Source organism: Canis lupus, chromosome 10, assembly GCF_048164855.1.
Source record: "Canis lupus baileyi chromosome 10, mCanLup2.hap1, whole genome shotgun sequence".
Taxonomy (NCBI): domain Eukaryota; kingdom Metazoa; phylum Chordata; class Mammalia; order Carnivora; family Canidae; genus Canis; species Canis lupus.
Window position 1 is genome coordinate 42,904,829 of NC_132847.1, and position 18,320 is coordinate 42,923,148.

Consider the following 18,320-nt stretch of genomic DNA (forward strand, 5'->3'; position numbering starts at 1 on the left):
GCAGTGACGTCACAGCCGACGGAGTCCGGGCGGCGGGGCGGGGGGGGGGGGGGGCGGGGAGGGCGGCGCGGACGGCGCTGGGACGCATGCGCCGGACTCGGGGCGCCCGCAGCCTGCAGTCCCGCCCGCCGAGCGTCCTGCAAGGCCTCAGCTAAGGTTTTGGAAAAGTTGAAGCAACGCGCTCAGTTCCTAATCCCCTCCCTCCAGCAGGCGGAGCAGAGGGTTTCTGTTCCTTGAGCCCCGTGCCGGCTGCTTTCACGCCGGAGAGACGTTAGTCTCTCTCTTGTGTGATCGAATGGCTGGCTAAGAGAAAGGCTTTTAAAATAACTTTGTCTCCCTCAAGATTTCTGAAAGTGACAGCTTTGCACCTGTCACGCAGGTTAAATTCATCCCCAGGCAGTACTTGAACTTCTCTAGCTTCACATCTTGCATCAACCTTAGCAAATTTCTTTTGGGTGTGTCTTCTTAGCTGAATCAGTCAAAAATCAGTCACGGTGAAAAATCCTGAGAATCCTGTTTGAATGTGCTTTTTATTCTTTTCATCTTTGAATAATGGGTACACACGCGCGCGCGCGCGCGCACACACACAAAACCCCCCAAAAACCTAGTTTGAGATTGACAATGGCAAGCTGGCGTTTTTGAGACATTTAAAAAATATGAATATGTATTTTAAGAATCTGAGATTCCAATTTCATGATGTTTGAATAATATTTTTGTTTGCACTCTTACCTATTTAAACCCACTTTGCAAGCATTTGGTTTTTATTTATGATGAGTAATAAAGGAAATTTATGCAGTAATAATGAAACATAATAAAACAGGGGTGTGGTGCTGGGCCTGTCATTAAACGGGCTGAACCTGTCATTAAATCCTCTTCTGAAGATTTAAAGGCCAATTGCTTTTCTTCCCAATCTGCCTAGGTGAGTTTGAATTAACATATGCATTGCTTTAAAGATTTTAAGAAATTACAGCTGATGTTTGATTGAAATAGGAAAAGAACCACAAGTTATGTATCTGTTGCCTGAAAGTTTTGGTGAGGAGCTACGTTAGACTGAGCTTCTTCCAACATGGAGCAGTTCTTATTTACAAGATTAATTTTGGTTCAGAGTGCAGAGGAAGAGTCTTTAAGGAAGGGCAATTGCTTGCTTACTCATAAATGAGAGTTTATTTCGCATGTTTCTTCTAGCATACCTTAGCTTGGACCTAAGCTCTTTAAAGACAGAGGAGCCTATGGAAGTGGTGGTTAGGAGTGAAGAGCTACTAACTGAGACAGAGTTGAAATCCACCCGGATAGGGAAGGGAAGGAGGCAGCATTAATAACCATTTTCCCCCTCTCTCTTGCCCCATCCCCATTTCTTAGTTTTCAGTTTCTTGATTTCTCTATCTTTCCCTCTTATTTGGACGTTCACTCTTATCTGAATAAGAAAAGCCCCCTTATTTGTTGATAGTGGCTCCATTCCTTGGTCTGGCTAGAAGTCTACTTGTGTTTGAAAAGCATAGATGAGCTGTTTATGACCAGTCTTTGGGGACAGTCCCCATTCACCGTGTATTGGGGATTACAGGTGTGTTGGTAGAATGAGAGAATGAGGAGGAAATATGGGAAGTGGGAAGTCAGAGTTTTGAAATGGATGGCCTTGGTTCTTTGGTAATCATTCTGAGGGGCTGAGTCATCAGACTGATATTGGTAGATGTGGTAGCAAATGGATTCAGTCCAGAATATCTTCATCAGAACAGCCTGGCTACCCAGAAATATAGTGCATAGCCAAATGTAATAAGGCAGGTTGCCTTTTAAAGGAGTGTTTTTGGGATTTTTCCTCTAATGGATCCAGTAATAAATTGTTTGACAAAGTTTAGCTCAGGACGTCCTATATTTCATGAGTCCACCATTGAATAAGATATGAGTGCTAGCTTTTAAGAGTCTCCTTTGTGGCACTCAAAACTAGAGAGTTTCAATAAACTACAATAACTTTACTAAGAATGTATCTCTAAGATATTTTGGGAGTGAGAAGAGGGGAACTTAACTCAAGATAGAGATGCAAGGGGTTTCTTAGAGGAGCTGCCAGATGAAGACTCTAAAGAATGCATCAGAAATTGTTTCCTGTGTTCTAACATTGAGCTATGGATTTTTCTGAAACGGATTTTTTTTTTTTTTGTGGGGCGGTTCTCTGAAACTTAATAAAAAGGTCAGAAAAAGATAGCTTGAGCCAATTTTTAAAAACATTTTATTTATTTGTTCATGAGAGACACACAGAGAGAGACAGAGACATAGGCCGAAGGAGAAACAGGTTCCCTGCAAGGAGCCTGATGTGAAACTTGATCCCAGGACCCCCTGGGGTCACGTCCTGAGACAAAGGCAGATGCTCAACTGCTGAGCCACCCAGGCGTCCCAACTTGAGCCAATTTTTTAGCTACCTTCTTAAGTGTGGTAAGTATGGCCAAAGTGTCTTAAAAATAAAAACTATTTGGAGTTGATAAGGTGACGGAAGAAAATTTTTTTTAGTTGAAGGGGACATAGACTAAAGACAGGGAAAAAGCCAATTAGTAGAATGACTGAGAATCTTCCAGGAGGCTGGTTTGTGAGCTTCACTAAGTTGACCGGAAAAGAATTTTGGGCGGGGGAAATATTGCCAGCGGTACGTGCAGAGTACTAGCACCACGGACAGCGCCTGCCTAGTAAGCGTGTCTCGGTGGTCCTAACCCACTCTAGAGTGAGAATTCCTGAGAAAGCGTCACACTTGATCTTCCAAACCCCTTCCTCTCCCTAAAATTTGAAAAAACGCACACGGAAACTCGATGGAATTCTTTATGAAACTTCATTACCATGGACTGCTCAATCTGGTTTCCAAATATTACTGGATTATCTAATATTCTCTATGTAAAGAACATTAAATATCCTCTATACTTAAAAGAAGAGGGGAAATCACACTTAATGTCTACCCTGTTCCAAGTGCTTTACAAGTATTATTTCATTTAACTCTCATAAAACCCGTATGCAAAATACATTAGTTTTTCCATTTTACAGACAAGACAAAAGGATCAGAGAAATTAAGTCTTGCATACTAATTAAGCATTGTTGGAGGTAGGGTCTAACCTATGTGCTTCAGAGCCTCTACCCCTGATACTACATAGTGTTTTTAGCAGCTGTCATGATAGGCTTAACTGGAAAAAAGGTGCAATGAACTGGCTTATAATTATTTTCCAGTCTACATTGTGTTTTCCAGATGGTTCACCTCACAGCACACCCTTAATAGACTTCAAAGATGACCTTTCACGTGTAATACAATAGCACATTTGTCTTGGACAATAGGGTGAGATAATGAAACATTTTACCTCTCCCTGAAACCCAGCTGTCTCTAGGTTGAAACACAACCTATTGTTAATGCTTTAAACACATTTAGGAGATGAAGTGGATGGGCAACTGAAACTTAGAATTGTCACAGCTATGCCATTTAATATGGTGGATAATTTATAAGTGAGGAAAGAGAAAGTAAATGGTAAATTGGCATGGAATTTTGTAGGTAAATAGGAATGCGTAGAATCAGTTTCAATATAATAAATAATGTAAATTTCTAGTGATAATGTTTATATTCTAGTTGGTGAAACTATATATGAACCCACTATGAAAGTGTGAATACAAATTAGTTGAGTATCCCAGAGAAATAGTGACATAGCTTTGCATATGGTTGGATCCAAGATTTCTAAGTGGGGAACTTCAGGATCATTTTGGGGGCCTTTTCAAACTATATATGACCCACCTTCCATCAGGAAGCTTCATTCTCTCCATTTCATCAGTTGAGATGTATGATTCAGGGTTCATAGTATATCTTTTCCTATATTCCTATATTTACTTTTCTTCTTCAAGATTTTATTTATTTGAGAGAGAGAGAGAGAGAAAATGCACAAGCGGGGGGGAGGGGCAGAGGAAGATAGAGAAGCAGACGTCCTATTCAGCAGGGAGCCCCAGGGCGGCTCTGTCCCAGGACCCAGAGATCATGACCTGAGCCAAAGGCAGAAGCTCAACCGACTGAGCCACCCCAGATACCCCTCCCATATTTATTTCTTAAGTTTAACTGAACAGTGGGCATTTTAGCATCTGTATTAGTTTTCCAAGGCTGCCATAAAACAATATCACAGAAGAATTGATTTAAAGAACAAAAATTTATTTGCTCATGGTTTGGTTTCTCTTGAGGTCTCTCTCTTTGGCTTGCAGGGGGTTACATTCCTGCTGCTTCTTCACATAGTCATTCTGTGTGCATATAATCTCTTTTGTGTGTCCAAATTCCCTCTTCTCATAAAGAGACACTAGTCAGGTTGGATTAGGACTCACCCCAACAGCCTCATTTTAGTTTAATCACTTCTTTATTTTTTTAAAAAGATTTTTTTAAATTTATTCATGAGAAACACAAAGAGAGAGGCAGAGACACAGGCAGAGGGAGAAGCAGGCTCCATGCAGGGAGCCGGACATGGGACTCGATCCCAGTCTCCAGGATCAGGCCCTGGGCTGAAGGTGGCCCTAAACCGCTGAGCCACCCAGGCTGCCCTAATCACTTCTTTAAATGCTTTATCTTCAAGTATAGTCACAGTCTGAGATACTGAAGGTTAAAGATTTAACATATAAATTTTGGAGGTATACAATTCCGTCTATAATAGAGTCTTTCCCAATTTTTACACATATCATTTTTATTAATAATTTATTTGAATAAGGATGAAAATAATTCAGCACATTGAAATTCATTGATGTTGATGCCAGTCTCTTGTGTCTCTTTGTATTTTATTTATTATTTTTTTAAGATTTTATTTTTAAGTAATCTCTATGCTCAGCTTGGAGCTCAAACTCACAACCCCGAGATCAAGACTTGCAGGCTCTACAGACTGACTGAGCCAGCCAGGTGCCCCACCTTGTGTCTCTTTTAATCTATAGGTTCCCCTCTTTCTTTCTTTCCTTTTTTAAAATTTTCAATTTATTTGTTGAAGGAATGAGGTGGTTAGTTCTGGAGTTTTCTGAAGTCTGTACTTTGCAGAATGCTTCTTCATGATGGCATTTAACATTTTCCCCTGTCACCCGTATTTCTTGTAATTTACTATTTAGATCTAGAGTCTGGATGTGATTCGGGTTTGATATTTTGGCAAAAAGACTTTATAGGTAGCATAAACTTCTACCAAAAGGCACATAATCTGGTTGCTTCTCTATGATTACAGCAGCCATTAGTAATTATTTCTTAAATCTATTATTTCCTTAGGGATCACAAAATGGTGGCATTCTAATTCTACCATCCCTTCTTCATTTACTAGCTGAAATACTTCCATAAAAAGAAAGCTTTCTTTGCTATCTACTGGTTTGCCCTCAGGTACATATAAGAAAGGCAGGATAAGTATTTTATTTTCAAATTTATTTATAGGTTTTAAAAATAATAATTTGAGTTGCCAGCATCTTTCAAAGGTGACTAATGAGTTTTGAATTATTGTAAACTTGTGGATTTGAACATAAATGATGTATTTTTAATCCACTATAATTATCATCCTATTGATGCTCAAGTCCTATTTTTAGCCAGTGAGAGCCTCTGCAAGTTGGTTCCTGAGTCTTTTTAATGTGACTCCATTAGTCTTTGACAGAATCCTTGACTTTTGGTGTGACAATGTATTCCAATTTTATCTTGTATATTTCTTGTACTGTATGTAATATCAACCATTTCTCCAAGAAACATTGGTTCTTTTTAGTGGAGAATGGTGTTTAAAAAGTACATTGTCAGTGCTGGGGATTTTATTGCTACCCAGTAGGCCATTGTATTTCAAAGTCTTTATGTTTACATGTAAGTCATAAATTTAGCTTTTGAACTCAGAATATTTACATCTATTTACACCTATATGAATGTCCAGGGGGCTGTTGAAAATTCAATGGTATGGGCCTTTTGGCCTGCCTTTGAGCCCAGAGACCCCCAAGTCATTGTTACAACCAAAAATACCACTGAAAAATATCCAAAATACCCCATAGAGTGGCTCCCTTAGAAAAGTCACTGATTTAAATGACACATGGATAGAGGGAGATGAGATCAAAGAGATGATTTAATTATAAAATCATAAATCTTCTGCTCTTATGATTCATCTACCCCCCCTTCTACACACCCATGACTGAATCCACACTTTGTATGTGGTAGGCAAGTTGAAGTTTTTCAGGTATATACATGGGAGTATACTGCACTCAGTTCATAAAATAGTTTATTTCCTCATTTTATCAAATTTTATCTTCTCATTGAAGCTTGTTCTTGAATAAAATTATCCTTTATTGTTTAAGCATGGTCAGGGACACCTGGGTGGCTTAGCAGTTGAGTGTCTGCCTTTGACTCAGGGCATGATCCTGGAGTTCCAGGTCAGGTCCCGCATTGGACTTCCTGCAGGCAGCCTGCTTCTCCCTCTGCCTATGTCTCTGCCTCTCTCTCTGTGTCTCTCATGAATAAATAAATAAAATCAATCTTTAAAAAAATCAGGCCAATCTTGGCTTGTGTACCTTATAATACCTGTAATGTACAGTTCTTGTTTTCCAGAAATTTCATGATGAAAGAGCCTTCTCAAGTTGAAGACAGTTCAATAGGTCATCAGATGCCAAGGAGGACGACATCAGTATCCAAACATTAGCTACTGAAGTGACTTTAGCTAAAGCTAGACATGTTGAATAACCCAGTGATATAGGAGTCAGTAATTATGTGTGAAACTAAGTTGTGTATCCAGTCTTCTCTCTCTTTTTTATTTTGGAGGTTTAAAATTAATATTAGGATTAAGTGCATCTCACAACTGTTACTATTGTAAATAGTAAATCGAGAGGGGGAGTGAGAGGCTGAGTTAGTGGAAAACATTCTCTCAAAGTAGAGAAAGACTCTGGGACCTTAATTCCTTGAAAATGTGCTGAGGGACACCTGGATTGTTCACTTAGTTAAGTGTCTGCCTTTGGCTCAGGTCACGATCTCCTGGTCCTGGAATCAAGCTTTGTGTGGGGTTCCCTGCTCAGCTGGGAGTCTGCTTCTCCCTCTCCCTCTGCCCCTCCCCTTGGCTCATGTGTTCATGCACTCTCCCGTGCTCTCTCTCTCTCAAATAAATAAATAAAATCTTAAAAAAAGAAAATATGCTGGAAAGATCAACAAATTGAGAATTTTACTTTATCTTAATTTTCTTTTGAAAATTGTTATTTAGCATAAATTACATATTTAATTTGCTTTTTTTCCCCTCAGAATTGTGTTACTTCTGAATGATGTTATTTTTTTGGAAGACTTATTTATTTGAGAGAGAGAAAGTACATGCACTTGGGTGCACACATGGGGTAGGGAAGGGCAGGGGAGAGGGAGAGAGAATCCTTAAGCGGACTCTCTTCTGAGAATGGAGCCTGATTTCGGGCCGGATCCCAGAACCTCAAGATCATGACCTGAACTGAAATCAAGAATCAGTGGCTCAACCGACTGAGCCACCCAGGCGCCCCTATGTTGAGTAATCTTCTATTAGAGATAATTGATACATATCCCATAAAGTATATTTTTTTCCAGAGCTCTTGCATATAACCCATTCTATAAAATTTAGTGATTTTTTGGAACTTTTTTAATTTTAGGAGGCTACTTTGTTTAAATAAGGCATGTACATACACACATGAACACCTATACACATATCTCATCAGAATCAATTAGCTTGAAGATTTGGTAATCTGATATGCTGTGGATCCAGTCCTGCATTCAGCTTTCATCTTTATAAGTCATTGTGAATTGGAACCTGAGTTTTCTCTCATATGAGAAGAAAGCACAGACCCAACCAAATAATTCGTTTTTGCATGGCCCAAGAAACTGCATAATCAGACATTAAGACCCTTAGAAGAGGAATGTTAGCCCTATTTCCATTCACTCCTCAACCTTCTATAACTTGGCTTTCACACAGAATTAGTAACCAATTTCGCACAAAGTGAAGTAACTAATTGCCAAGGTAACCAATGGCTTTCATGTTGCTAGATCCAGTAATCCCAGCCTTCATCTCTTTCAGTTTCTTTTCTGCAGCTTTGGATTCTGATGAACCCTTTTTTCTTGCTGTTCTAAACTTTCTCATGAAGCTGTTCTTTCATTTATTACAGATGACATATGCTATGCATGTGATGTAAACAATACCAACATGTTTACATCCTCCTAAAAATATATATATTTTAAAGATTTTATTTATTTATTCACGAGGGACACACACACACACACACACACACACAGAGAGAGAGAGAGAGAGAGAGAGAGAGGCAGAGAGGTAAGCAGAGGGAGAAGCAGACTCTCTGCAAGGAGCCCAAAGGAGCCCAATGCGAGACTTGATCCCAGATCCTGGGATCACGACCTGAGCTGAAGGCAGATGCCCAACTGCTGAGCCACCCAGGCGTCCCCTAAAATATATTCTTAATCTACATTTAGTTCACCCATGTTTTTAGTAACAGTGCTAAAATAAAATCTTGAATTATTAGCTAGTAAAATATTTACTTATCCATTAAAAGATCGGATATTGAACCCCTACTAAATATCAGATACTATCTGCTAGATTCAGGTGATGAGCCAGTCAGAAACTATTAATTACAAAACATGATAACTGCCGTGAAATAAGAGACCTAGATGCTACTTGAATGCATAATCGGTCTGGTGGTCAAAGAAATGGAGGGGTTTAAGATCTGTAGGATTATATTGGTATTAACTAATCAAAGGTATGGGGCAGTAGTTGCAACGAAAAACATTCCAGGTTCAAGGAACTGCATGTGGCAAACTCTGAGGTGGGACAAGGAAGGCATGGGCATATTGAAGGAATTATGGTTGGAGCATAGGGATGGAGGAGAATATGGCCGGCTATAGTTGGAGAAATAAGCACTGCAATATATTGTAGGGCTGTATAGGCCATGTGATGCATTTTTATCTTTATCTTAAAAAAAAAACCTGGGGCACCTGGGTGACTTAGTCAGTTAAGGGGCCAGCTCCTGATTTTCAGGTCATGACCTCAGGTCATGATCTTGGGGTCCTGGGATTGAGTCCCGTGTCTGCTTAAGGATTCTCTCTCTTCTCCCTCTGCCCTTCTCCCACTCACTCATGCACTCTCTCTTTCTCTCAAATAAATAAATCTTTAAAAAGGAGAAACCACTGATGGATTTGAGCAGAGAAGTGATATGATCAGATTTTCAGTTAAATTAAAAAAAATCACTTTACATGCACTTTGGAGAATGGTTTGGAGGAGCTAGAGGATAGATTATGGTAGTTTGGAACTAAAGCATTTGCATCTAAAATGGAAAGAAGGAGAATCCCTTAAGATCTATTTAAGAATAACTTCAACAGAGTTTAGCAATAAACTTGAGATGGCAGATGAGGAAGAAGATGTTAGGTAGGTTTGTATCACTAGAGAGGTTGGTGATTATGGCTGCCAAAATAGGGAACACTGGATGAGAATGCCGTTTGAGGTGAAGATCATGGGTTCAAGTTCAGAATGCTTGAACTTGAGACATGGTGATATATTTATTTTATTTTTAAAATTTTTTTTAAAAATATTTATTTATTTATTATTTATGATAGACTAAAAGAGAGAGAGAGAGAGAGTCAGAGACACAGGAGGAGGGAGAAGCAGGCTCCATGCCAGGAGCCCAACATGGGACTCGACCCCGGGACTCCAGGAACGCACCCTGGGCCAAAGGCAGGCGCTAAACCACTGAGCCACCCAGGGATCCCCAAGACATGGTGATATATTTAGATGGAAATGTTTAATGTTAGAAAGATGGGTCTGTAGCTTAGAGAGGAGTGCATATTCCTAATATGGACTAATTTATACTAATAAATGAAGAAATGAATATTTCTGGCACAAATTTTAGCAAAGAAGATTAGTTTACTTTTCAATTAATTCTGAAAATATTCTACCAAAAATATTTGATACCACCTCTTCTGTCTCTAAATTTGCTCATTTTGAAGATAATTTTCATAATCCTTTACACTTTTAATCCTACTTTATTTTAAAAATTGCACATTCAACATTTTATTTGATTACTTATATATAAGGACCAGTTCTCAAGACATAAACATAATTCAAATGAAACTTAGAATAATCTACTGAAAACAATTCACAGAACTAAATAAAAAAAAAAGACAGGAAAGAGTATTTACTATATAATGGTCCTGATAAGAGTGTCTTCTAAAATTTCTTTCTCTAGACTCCTAACTCTGGGAAACGAACAAGGGGTAGTGGAATGGGAGGTGGGCAGGGGGATGGGGTGACTGGGTTGATGGGCAGGCACTGAGGGAGGCACTTGACAGGAGGAGCACTGGGTGTTATGCTATATGTTGGCAAATCGAACTCCAATAAAAAATATACAAAAAAAATAAAACCTCAAAAAAATTTTCTCTCTCTATATTTACTCTTACCAAATGAAAAAAAGTGCAAAACAAAATTATTAGATAATCACCTAAAAATAACACCCTTTCTGAATGAAGAATTTTTTCATGGTTGTTCTTTTCTATGTACAAGCTGTATTAATTATTCCATTCATCTAGTAGCTACTTGACAAATATTTATTGAACATCTGTTATATGCCAGACACTCTTTTAAACCCTTAAGATACATCAGTGACAAAACAGTAAAAGATGCCTTTCTTCATGACTTTTATGTTACAGCAGGGGCAGCAATTTCTGTTGTAAGGTCAATCGCATAATAGGCATAGCACTTAAAAGAATGTTTCATTTTTTTATAATAAATTTATTTTTTATTGGTGTTCAATTTGCCAACTTACAGAATAACACCCAGTGCTCATCCCGTCAAGTGCCCCCCTCAGTGCCCGTCACCCATTCACCCCACCCCCCGCCCTCCTCTCCTTCTGTTTCATATTTTTATATGACATTATCAAACATACAGGGTCTGGCCTATGAGAAATCAATACCCACATTACAATAAGACTTCTTTTTAAAAAAATATTTCATTTATTTATTCGTAAGAGACACACGGAGAGAGGCAGAGACATAGGCAGAGAGAGAACCAGGCCCCATGCAGGGAGTCCGATGCAGGACTTGATCCTGGGACTCCAAGATCATACCCTTGGGCGCCCAAACCACTGAGCCACCCAGGCGTCTTCTAAAGACTTGTAAATAAGACTTCTAAAATAATTTTTATCATATGAATGAATCAATAATAGAACCAATTCCTCAATAATCATAAACTGGTTACAAAGTGATTGTTCATCTCAGAGAAACCTTGGCAGAACTAAAATAAAAGTTTTAAGAAATAGACTTTGGTACCAAAATAAGGTATGTTAGGTTTAGATTTTTCATTTTGCTATTTCCATACTAAATGCATACTCACAATTCAATGCTGAAAAACTAGATATGATTATAAATCAAGGCATAGTTGAAATGAAAGTTTAGAAAAAGTATCATAAGCCAAAATTTAGTATCATTATGACGGCAGCTTTAGAATTTTAATTTTGACACCCTAGTCTTGAATTGTATTTGATGTGGTTATAAACCTAGGCAGTGTTGAAATGAAGGTTTCAAAACAAATTAAAATAAAGAGCTAGCAAAACATAATATAAAAGCATTGTGATATTAATATTCCCTGATTCAATTGAGCAATAACTTGCTTTCTGTTACAAAATGGGTAGTAGATAATTTGAGTATAGAAAGTAGTATTTCCTATATGAGACATTCCACTCTCTGCAATCTCTTGAATTCCACTTCTTCGTTAGTGAACTATATAACTTTAGCAATCAGTTTTATCAAAATAGGGCTTTAAGTCTATTTTTCTAGCTCTAAAAATATAAAGCTCAAAGCTCTTCTTGAAAGAGAATTAAACATATTTCAGTTACCCTTATCACTTGGAATATCTAGTTTCAGCCAAAACTTACATGTCATTCTGAAAAAAGCAAAAGTGAGATTCTTCTTTTGAGGAGAGACTTTACAGTTAAATAGGTGTTTGCAGGTGTATGGAGCTCATGGGTAATGTACTTCTTCTTTGCTGATAGAATTGTCTGTGGTTGGGAGGTCATTCAGGGGAAGTGGTGAGTATGACACCTCTGCCTGGGCAGAGCCCTAGGTACTGTTTGAATCTTATCTTCCTGTTTGCTCCTCAGCTCCTTGGAATGAGTGGGGTGAGAGTTTGGGCCAGTAGGTAGTTGCTTCTCTTGTTCTATTTACTGTATGTGTCCTGTCTGGATTTTTGGCAAAAGGCGACTCATTCTCTGACCTTGTTTCGAATGCTCTGGTGTTGATATATTTTCCTACATTCCAGAGGAAAAAAATTGCAATACCAAAATGTAAAAGTGTGTCTATTTATGTTCTTTTCCCATTCATCAGTTGGTGGGCATTTGGGCTCTATTATTAATAAAATATTTATATCCTTTATTTCCTTATGCATTTTCTTTTCTAGTAATATATTAATAATAATTAGAATTTATTAGGGGCTTACTGTGTGCTAAAATGTACATATATTATTTTAATGAATACTTCTCCTATGAGGAAGTTTGTGTTATCATAGCTTATGAATAAGGAAACTGAAGCTTAAAGAGATTAAATAACTTGGCCAAAATCAATCACACACACACACACACACACACTGGGATACTACTCAGCCATCAAAAAGAGATCATGCCATTTGCAATGATGATGTAGAGAGAGCTAGAATGTATAATGCTAAGCAAAATAAGTCAATCATAGAAAGCCAAATACCATGTGATTCCACTCATATGTGGAATTTGAGAAACAAAATGATGAATATTCAGGAGGAGGAAAAAGGGGGGAAACAAATCATGAGACTCTTAACTATGGAGAACAAACTGAGGGTTAATGGAGGGAGATGGGTGGGAGATGGGATAGGTAGGTGGGTGTTGGGTATTAAGGAGGGCACTTGTTAGGCAGAGAACTTGGTGTTACATGTAAATGATGAACCACTGAACTCTACTCCTGAAACCAATATTGAACTCTATGTCAACGAACTAGAATTTAAATAAAAGTAAATAAATGAAATAAAAAATAAAATCAAGTCAGTAAACTTTCATAGCTTGATTACCTTGATTACCTTGATTCAAGGCATTCTGTGGGGGCACTTAAACAATAAAATGACAAATAAGACACAGAAAAAAAATACTAGGGGAAGGATTCTTTGTGGGCAAAACATTTAGAATTGGATTTTCAAGTGATCATCCCTCTCTCTCTTTTTAAAAAAGATTTCATTTACTCCTGAGGGGCACAGAGAGAGAGGGAGAGACATAGGCAGAGGGAGAAGAAGGCTCCCCGCAGGGAGCCGGATGTGGGACTCAATCCCCGGACCTGGGATCACGCCCTGGGATCACACCTCTACCACTGAGCCACGCAGGTATGCACACATCTAACAAAGGTTTGGCTGTTGGTCCCAAGGGATCATCTCTTTCACCATTGTAGTTAGGTTTGCTCTGTTGGTAGCAAAGAATGTATTTAGTTTCCTTCTTAAACCAGTGTCTTGGAACATGAACAGGACTGGATGCATTTGTGAAGCATTTTTCATTTTATGCAATCATTTGTATATCATCATGATGTTTGTGCCATTCTCAGACCATCTGTTACTTTCTTAATAGTTTTCTTCAGATTGACTTACCTTTTTTCCAACCTCATTTAAGTCTCATTTGAGCAACATTCGCTATAAAATCATGGGTTTGTTGTGCAAATTATGTTTTTCTAATGCACTCTAAAGACAGATACCTTTAAAAAATTTCACCTATAGTCCATATACCACCTATAGTCATCTGGAGTACCTCCAGTGCTATGTTACTGCGTTTTGAGTAACACTGCCACACATTATAGTCCTTGGTCTTTGTAATTGTTATGTGCAGTAAACAGAGAAAACATAATTATCTCCATTTCAAAGATGAGAAAATCAAGTTCATGGATAAGGTCTTATAGCCAGTAAATTTCCAGAACTGGGCCTTGTACTCGTGCTTTCTCCTTACCAACTCATTGTTTCTATTATACAACTAACTCTTTTAGGGAATGAAAACTTAAAACTAAAAATAAACTTTTATCTATTTAGACCTGACTATTTTGGAATTTTGTGGTAATTTGAATAGCAATAAGATGGAAAAAATAGCAAAGAAAAGGCGAGTAGATTGCCAAGTTATATTAGGCAGTCTCAAAGATAGCCCCTGATTAGATTATCTCGCCTACTAGTGTTCATGCCTTATGTAATCCCCTCCACTTGAGAAACTGCTTTCTAACCAATAGAATATGGAGGAGGTGTCACTTCCCTGCTTAGTTTGCAAAAGATTGTGACTTCTGTCTTGCTAGAAGTCTTTGTCTCTCTTGCTTTGATTTTGATGAAGCAAGCTACCGTAAGAGGGGGGGACCCCAGAACAGCAGCAGCAGGGAACTGAAGCCCTCTGTTCAACATCCCTCAAGGAAAGGAATCCTGCCAACAATTCCATGTGGTTATTTGGGAAACAGAGCCTTCCCTAGGCGAGCCTTCAGAGGAGACCCAGCTTTGATGGATGCCTTGCCTGCAGCCTTGTGGGAGACTGTGAAGCAGAAGACTCAGTGAAGCCTTACCATAGGTATTTTAAATGATTCATTTTGGGGGAATTTGGTTGAGCGGGGGGGGGGGAGGGGGTTAATCTGTTATTCAGCAATATATAACACAAGTCTAGAGGACTCATTTCTAGAAGTGATTTGGTGGAGGTGGAACCAGGTTATCACTGCTGTGCATGGGCCCCAAGTTTGCAGTTCTATTGAAGTGTGATATCTAACACTGGATGCTTTTTCTTTCTCTCTTATTTTCCTATTCTTTCCTCCATACCCTCTCTCTTTCACTTCTTCCCTTTATTCCTCCTACTCTTTCATACCTTTAACTGATAGAGCAGTTGGAAACTGTTCTCATCTATCCCTTTCCACAATGCCCTGTGCCGGGCTTCCTATGTTGGTTTCATCGTGCACATGTGGTGCACACATCTTACAAAGGTTTGGTTGTTGGTATTAGTGAATTACCATGGAGTTGATTCAGTGCTATCCATTTCATTTTGTTTTCACTTTTTTTTTTTTTGGTATGTTTTCACTTTTTTTAATTGGAAGTATCTTTAGTCTTCTGTGGGCTTTGTGTATTCATGTCCTGTCTCTTTTCCTTTGTAGGCAATTTATAGCACTGACCTCTATCAGTGCCTCTCACTGACTTTGATGTGAAGATGATTTTTCCTGCAGTTACTCTTTCTACAAAATTAAAAATGTTGAGCATAAAGAAATAACATTCACAGTTTTACATTGACTTACTGATTTCCTGTGGTTTTTCCATCCACCACACTACCTGAAAGTTTTTGCTTTTGAGCAGTGTTTTCTTCTGTTTGACATGCAAAAAAGCTAAAGGGAATTACCCAAGGACCCTTCCAAGTGAGTTTATCTATAGAAAACCTTGGAAATAATCTGACACTAGCCTTGATAGATGAGGGAGGGGTGCCATATGTGAAAGAATAGAGTTGGTGGTGGGGAGGTAAACATATGGACAAACTTGAATCACATATTTCTCACTATATGCCAGCAACATTTAATAATAGTAGTCCTAAACACACACACACACACACACACACACACACACACATAAATGAGTCACACTATAAAAACTTTTAACAAGTGCTGGCAAGTCAGATAGCAGACTCACCCCGAAACCTGTCTCTCCAATAAAAACCTCATAATTAAAAACAAGGCTGTCCATAAATCATAACATATAATAACAATTATACGCAACTGGTACAAGATTTGATTAGAAAATTAACACTTAGCTTTCTCAGGTGAAAATTCTAAATTTTCCTCAGAGTGGAAATACTTCTATAATATGTGGCCAGCAGGTTATCATCTATTGCTGAACCATGAGATGCTTCTTTGTCCAACTGTTACCACTAGGTGGTAACTGAGGTGATACAGTTTTACTTGTCTTTTAAGAACAATACTAGTGTTTGGCATGTATTGAGAAAGTGCCTACAGTGTGCTAGATACTTCGTTAGGCACCGAATGTCTCATTTTCTCTTCTTTACACCCAGGGAACAATTAACTATATATTAGGTCTATAAAACTGAGGCCTACACTGGTTTACTGATTTTCCCAAGTTTGCAAGGGACCAAAATAGGATTCGAATCTGAATCGGCTTGGTTTCCCCAAAGGTGCTCTTTCCAACAAAGGTGTGGCCTTGAGAAAGGACATGAAATTAATGTATAGGTGGAAGCTGGTGAATAGGATATAGCTGTGGCCTTAAACTGGGTCTTGCTGAATGTGTGGTAGAATGGATGAGAAGCCTCTTCTCTGTTGCTAACTTGGGAGAAGTCAGTAACCCAGCAAAGCTGGGTTCTTGGATTTTTTTGTTTGTTTGTTTTTTTGGATGATAAGCTGAATCAACTCAATTGGTTATTATCTGATGTACTTTCATATTAAAATTACATTATTCTAGTCTATAAATTTACCCACTCAGGTTTGCATCAGTCTGGCAAGCCTACACCCAATAAATCCTGATATTTGTAATGTTTCCTTCAAATTTCCCCTATGGCTTGTGAGCAGGGGTTGAAAATGGAATAGAAGCTCCATGAAACTATAGCAACACTTTGTCCTTGTGTTCTCCTCTCTCCCTTTCTCTTAGGCACATTCTTGGATGAATTGTCCTGTGAGAAGCTGAGGTGAGGAGAAGCTGGAAGTAGAACTGGGGAGAGCTTGAATAAATTGGTCAGTGAAATTTAGATTCTTGTTTTCTAAAATTCTCTTTCCCCAACTTAGTTTTTAGGAACTGGAAGAAAGCTGCATGTATGGATGGAATGTCTTAGGGTAGTTGTTCACAAAGAAATTGATTGCAGTGAACTCCCACTTGTAAGAATTTCATAATTCTCTGAAAATGTTTTTTATACTCAACCTTCTAAAGATTCTTAATGGCACATTGAAGATCAGAGGTTGACAAAGTTTTTCTCCAAAGGGCCTGATAGGAAATTTGTTTAGCTTTTGTGAGCTATATGATTTCTTTCACGACTACTCAACTCTGCTGCTGCAGCACCATCTCAGCCATAGATAATACATAAATGAATGAGAATGTCTGAATTCCAATGCAACTTTATTTACAAAAACAGGTAGTGGGACAGATAGCATACTAGCGTCATAGTTTGTTGGTGGTGACCCTTGGTACAGTGGAAAAAAATTCAATTAGGGCTTGGTTATGGTTCTTTCACTCCAATTGGGTATTTTGGGAGATGTTAGTTTAGATTTATATAGGTTCATTATCTGTAAAATGGGGATAATAAAACCTACTTCACAAGACTTACAAAAATTAAGTTATGTAGCTAAATATAGTAAACTGGCTTCCTTTTCAAAAAATTACATTTAGTTTTTATTGTAGAACCCACATATCAGGGCAAAGTGTTGCACGTACAAATATAAATTATTTTTGGGAAAAAAGTTGTAAAAACACCCCCCCCCCCCCAAACTCAAACCAAACTGCACCTTCTTTAGTTATGTTGTCCTGACCTGGATCCATATTGGCAAAGGAATTCTGACCTCTGAGAGGGGCCTCTTGATGGTGGCAGCCTCAGCCCTGGGCCTCTGTAAGACAAAAGCCACTGGAGTGATGGCAGCCTGGGGACTGAGAGGGCCTCTGCTCCCTGCAAGTTGGGGTCTTGGCCCTGGCTGGCAAGGGGACATTCCTAATTAATCAAGATCATTAAAATCTTGCAGTCTTCAAGAATCTGAGTAGGTGGCAACTGCTAATGACTTTATTGTTTTGTTCCTTTTATTATTTCTTAAAAGCCCCTTCCCCAGCTCCCATGCCCCTGAGGCAGAGGAGGCACCAACCCAGTCTGCAGCCCTGACCTCTGGCCTTGGGTGCAGGCTCCAGGAGGACAGAGGGAGTGGGTGGGTGCCTTCCTATAGGGTGACTTAGAGAGAAGACCCAAGCTGGCCAAGTAGGAGAAAGGAAAAGGTAAGGAAAAAGCCAAGAGATCAAAGGTCGTGATAACTAATGATGACTATTATCATTATAGCATTATTACTTTAGTTTCTTTTAGAGGATTTTTGTTGTTGTTGGTTATTTAGTTTAGCTCATGCATTTACAGTAAACCAGTAAATGCTGTTGAGGACAGCTGAAACTGTGTTTTCCTGGTTCATCATTGAAGATTCTCTTGTGAGAATTAGAAAATTGTTTTAGAGAGTATTGGTACTTATTTCATACTAATTGAGCAAAGACCATTCTCTCTTAGGTTTAGTTTTTATACTTCAAGCCCTTTTTAAAAGAATTGTACAGACATGGGTGTATCTGTTTGCTTTACTTCTGTATTTTCCTTGTTGGGTAATCATGCATATGTTGATTGGC

General features: G+C 38.6%; 1 long non-coding RNA gene across 26 annotated transcripts in view; it reads left to right on the top strand.

The window, feature by feature from the left end:
- The first annotated feature begins 62 nt into the window (after nt 1–62).
- The window catches only part of LOC140641532 (uncharacterized), a 155,597-nt gene continuing 137,339 nt past the window's right edge, over nt 63–18,320 (top strand). For 17 of the 26 annotated variants that reach the window (XR_012038072.1, XR_012038070.1, XR_012038061.1 and 14 more), the window contains exons 1-5: nt 63–6,712; nt 13,189–13,337; nt 14,393–14,544; nt 15,116–15,370; nt 16,608–16,690. This is a non-coding gene — a long non-coding RNA (uncharacterized lncRNA). The remainder of the gene's footprint in view (nt 6,713–13,188; nt 13,338–14,392; nt 14,545–15,115; nt 15,371–16,607; nt 16,691–18,320) is intronic. The other 9 variants (XR_012038062.1, XR_012038060.1, XR_012038067.1 and 6 more) reach the window with 7 other exon arrangements.